The sequence below is a fragment of the Moschus berezovskii genome, chromosome 11, assembly GCF_049115385.1.
Source record: "Moschus berezovskii isolate FMDL1 chromosome 11, NW_MosBer_1.0, whole genome shotgun sequence".
NCBI classification, from domain to species: Eukaryota; Metazoa; Chordata; class Mammalia; order Artiodactyla; family Moschidae; genus Moschus; species Moschus berezovskii.
In genome coordinates this window covers 61,074,650-61,079,860 of record NC_142470.1, presented here as the reverse complement: position 1 = coordinate 61,079,860, position 5,211 = coordinate 61,074,650, and the positions used below count along the sequence as shown (strand labels likewise).

The 5,211-nt window shown below is 41.0% G+C and overlaps 1 non-coding gene across 1 annotated transcript; it reads right to left on the bottom strand.

Moving 5' to 3' along the window:
- Positions 1–983: 983 nt before the first annotated feature.
- Positions 984–1,090, bottom strand: LOC129540174 (U6 spliceosomal RNA). Its single transcript, XR_008682625.2, has one exon. It is a non-coding gene; the product is annotated as a U6 spliceosomal RNA (small nuclear RNA).
- Positions 1,091–5,211: the final 4,121 nt, after the last annotated feature.

Here is a 5,211-nt window from a genome sequence, read left to right as displayed (position 1 = left end):
ACTGAAGACCCTATAATGAAAGCAACTACTTACCCAACACGAACTGTTTGCCTTACGGACAAAAGTGTAAGGGGACAGAGTAGAGTGTGGGTTACACAGGGAGGGACTGTGTGGCTGAGCCAAGGAGGGACAGGATTGAGAACAGATGTCCATCTACAGAAGAATGGATAAAGAAGATGTGGTATATATATACAAAGGCATAGTACTCAACCATAAAAAGGAATGAAACAGCATCATTTGTGGAGATGTGGATCATATAGGGTGAAGTATGTAAGAAAGAAAAAACAAATATCGTATATTAACACATATGTGTGGAAATTAGAAACATGGTAGAGATGATCTTATTTGCAAAGCAGAAATAGAAACACAGATGTAGAGAACAAATTTATGGATACCAAGGGGGAAAGGAGTGGGCTAGAGGAATCAGGAGATTGGGATTGACATATATACACTATTAACACTATGATAAAATAGATAACTAATGAGAACCTACTGTACTGTATAGCACCGGGAACTCTACTTAATGCACTGCAGTGATCTGAATGGGAAGGAAATCCAAAAGGTAGGAAATATATATAGATGTATGGCTGATTTATTTTTCTGTATAGTTGAAACTAACACATTGTAAAGCAACTATGCTTCAATAAAAATTAATTAGAAGAAATAAAACAATTTTAAAAAGATTCTTTCCCATATAGGCGATTAGAGTATCGAGCATACAGTTAAGTCCTTATTCAGTTCAGTTCCGTTCAGTCACTCAGTCGTGTCCGACTCTTTGCGACCCCATGAATCACAGCACGCCAGGCTTCCCTGTCCATCACCAACTCCCGGAGTTCACTCAAACTCATGACATTAGTTATCTATTTAATATATAGTAGTGTGGATATGTCAATCCCAATCTCGCAATTTGTCCACAGCCTCTACCCAATCCTCTGGTAACCATAAGTTTGTTTCCTACATCTGTGAGTTTACTTTTGTTTGGTAAAAATATGGAAAGCTTCACGAATTTGCATATCATCCTTGTGCAGGGTCCATGCTAATCTTCTCTGAATGGTTCCAATTTTAGTGTATGTACTGCTGAAGCGATCAATCTTTTTCGTTTAGAAGAGTCCCTTTAACATTTCTCTTAAAGATGGTTTGATGGTTTTACAGGCTCTAGCTGTCTGTAAAATTTTTGATCGCTTCATTGAATCTGAATCAAAGCCTTGCAGATAAAGTATTCTTGGTTGTAGTTTTTTCCCTTTCATCACATTAAATATATTATGCCATTCCCTTCTGGCCTGCAGACTTTCTGCTGAAAAGTCAGCTGACAGACTTTTTCCTTGTATGTCACTTGTTGCTTTTTCCTTCCTGCTTTAATATTCTCTTTATCTGTGTGTGTTGTTCAGTTGCTAAGTCGTGTCCGACTCTTTGCAACCCCATGGACTGCAGCACGCCAGGCTTCTCAGTCATTCACCATCTCCCGGAGTTTGCTCAAACTCATGTCCATCGAGCTGGTGATGCCATCCAACCATCTCATCCTCTGTCATCCTCTTCTCCTCCTGCTCTCAATCTTTCCTAGCATCAGAGGAAAGTGAGTTGGCTCTTCACATCAGGTGGGCAAAGTATTGGAGCTTCTGCTTCAGTGTCAGTCCATCCAATGAATATTCAGGGCTGATTTCCTCTAGGACTGACTGGTTCTTTACCTTTGTTGTTTGCCATTTTAATTATAATATGTCTTGGTGTTTTCCTCTTTGAGTTGATCCTATTTGGGAGTCTCTGTACTTCCTAGACCTGGATGTCTGTTTCCTTTCCCAGGTTAGGGAAGCTTTCAGCTATTATGTCCTCTAATATGTTCTCTGGCCCTTTGTCTCTCTTTTCTCCTCCTGGGACCCCCATAATGTAAATGTTAGTTGTTTGATTTTGTCTCAGAGGTCTCTTAAACTGTCCCCATTTTTTATATTATTTTTTTCTTTTTCTGTTCAGTTTGGTTGATTTCCACTACTCTGATTCTAGTTTGCTCATTTGTTCCTTTGTATCATTGAATCTACTGTTGATTCCTTCTAGTGTATTTTTCATTTCTGTTATTTATTTTTAAAAATAAATTAGTCATTTTTTGGCTGAGCTGGGTCTTTGCTGCTTTCGTGTGGGTTTTCTCTAGTTGCGGTGAGCAGGGGGCTACTTTTAATGCGGTTCGTGGACTTCTCACTGTGGATGCTTCTCTTGTTGCAGAGCACACGCTCTCGGCGGTAGGCTTCAGTAATTGCAGCACAGGGTCTTAGGTGCTCTGGGGTATGTGGAATATTCCCAGACCAGGGATCAAACCTGTGTCCCCTGCATTGGCAGGCAGATTTTTTTTTTTTTTTTTAATCACTGGACCATTAGGGAAGTCCGTCATTATCTTCTTGAGTCTGCTTTCCCCTTGATGTTGCTCGTCTATTTTCCCATAGAGGGATAACCAAATCTTGAAACTGAAATGGAGGCTGTGGCCAACTCACACACCTGGTGCTTTGCTGATGAAGATGTCCTGGGCTTGGGGTTGGCCAAGGCCCTGGGTGGGGCAGTTGGCCCTGCTCAGAGTGATGATCTATCTCATTCTCCTTTCCTGCAGGGAGAGTGGCGAGAAGAGAGTTACTCCAACTGCTCACTTTTGCCTGGCATCCGTTGGCACCAGGCCAAGGATGTGGATGGATAGATAGAGGCCTGGTTTGCTCTTCTCTGACACTTGGAAACTTGGCTTCCGATTAGTCATGGCCTGTATCCAAACAGGCAACAGCAGGTTCATCCTCTTCCGCTGTTCACTCATAAATACCATCCAACACACATACTAGAGTAAATATGACCCAGTGTATAAGACCCTCGCTCAAAACCCCCTACTCTGTTTTTTAAAAAATCAACTTTAGGGACTTACCTGTTGGTCCGTTGGTTAAAACTCTGAGCTCCCAATGCTGGGGGCCCAGGTTCAATCCCTGATTAAGGAACTAGATCCCACATACCACAACTAAAAATGATCCCATATGCCGCAACTAAGACCCAACACAGCCAAATAAATAAATATTTTTTAAAAATCAACTTTATTGAACCCAAACCCAAATCCTAAGCCTAACTTTGCATACAATAAACTGCACCCATTTTAAGTATACAGTAGGATGAGTTTTGGCAAATGTATACACCAGTGTGAATATCAGCATACTCAAGTAAGAGAATATTTCCATCACTCCCCGCCCCCCCCCTGCACCATCACCAAATTTCCTCTTGCCCATATGCCCACTTCTGTTTTGTGTCACCATAGTTTTGCCTTTTCTGGAATTTCATTTAAACTTCATCAAGCAGTGTGCACCCTTTTGTGTCTGACTTTTGCAGTAAGATAATGTCTGTGAGATTCTTGTACATTGCTGGGTGTATCAGTAATACTTTAATTTTTGTTGCTGAGTACTATTTCATTGTATGGGTATATCACAATTTTTAATTTCCTTCCTTTTGGCTTTGGTTTATTCAATGTCCCCTGCAGGTGACCCTCTGGGCCACTTCTGTGTATGAACTAAGTTTTTTTTTAATTAAAAAAATTTATGTATTCGACTGCACGGGGTCTCAGTTGCAGCATTCGGGGTCTTTAGTTGTGGCATTCGAACTCTTAATTGTGGCATGTGGAATCTAGTTCCCTGACCAGGGATGGAACCTGGCCCCCTTTATTGGGAACGCTGAGTCTTAGCCACTGGACCATCAGGGAACTCCCTGTATGTACTACACTTTTATCTCCCACCTCTTCCTGCTAACCTGGGCCCTTTCTCTCCATCCCTGTCCCCTCCTTTGCCTTAGGTTTGCTGCAGAGCAGAGCAACACTTGAGAGGCTTAAGACTGTGTTAAAATAACCATTTCCCACACAAGTAATATAAAGTAACATAAAGAGATGCCAAATTAAAAAGCTAAAAAAAAAAATGTGCAGTTTTTACAGCCTACCACATCAAGACTCTAGCAGACTACCCAGCCCTCACCACCTGCTTCTTCAGAAGGCTATGCTTTTTGCCAGACCTCATATTTTGCTTTATCTTTTCCCTTATGCAGACACTGCAATATATTGGAGGATATATCACATTTCTTTCTTAAGTAATTATTTTAAATGTTAAAAACATTAAAAATAATATATGAATATGGTTTTAAAAGATTCAAATAATACAGAAGAATGTCAAGTGACAAGAAAAAGTCTTCCTCCCTACATCATTCTCATTTCTCAGGGCAGCCAATGGGAACAGGTCGGTGAGAATCTCTGGCAACATTTACAGTGTCTGATGTGCGTGTTATATGTAACCCAAATAAAACTGGGCCTCCAATTTGCAGCAACATGGATGGACCTAGGGAGTGTCATACTGAGTGAAGTAAGTCAGAGAAGGAGAAATATCGTATGACATCACTTACATGTGGAATCTAAAAAGGAATGATACAAATGAGAGAGACTCACAGACTTAGCAAATGAACTCATGGTTGCCAGTGGGAAGGGATAGTTAAGGACTTTGGGAAGGTCATATACACACTGCTATATTTAAAATGGATAACGAACAAAAACCTATTGTATAGCAAATGGAACTCTGCTCAGTGTTATGAGCCAGCCTGGATGGGAGGTGAGTTTGGGAGAGAATGGATGCATGTATATGTATGGCTGAGTTCCTTCCCTGTTCACCTGAAACTATCACAACATTGTTAATCGGCTATACCTCAATACAAACTGTTTTTGGTGTTAAAAAATAAAAATTAAAAAAATTGGGCCTCCATGTTCTCGCCTTAAAACAGTGATATGTCCATAAGAAACACAAATCTGGCTTCACTTAGAAAAAATGTATTTATTTGGCTGTGCTGGGTCTTAGCTGTGGCATGCAGGATCTTTGAACTTCATTGTGGCATTCAGAGTCTTTAGCTGTGGCATGTGAACTTTCAGATGTGGCATGTGGGACCTAGAACCCCTACCAGGGATTGAACCCAGGCACCTAGCATTAAGAGGGGGGAGTCTTAGCCATTGGGTCACCAGAGAAGTCCTTGGTTTCACTTTTCAAAATTGTCTAGGTCTTTGCTAGGCTTTACTGAAGCTCTCTTGAGAGCACTACAGAGAGAGGCTCACAGCATCCACACAAGCATCTCAGTCAAGATTCTTAACTAGAAGCAACAGAAATTATTGTTTTCTATTTTACTAGACAATACTGGGGGCTCAGGTCATCTCTGGATAGCTCACAGCTGGGA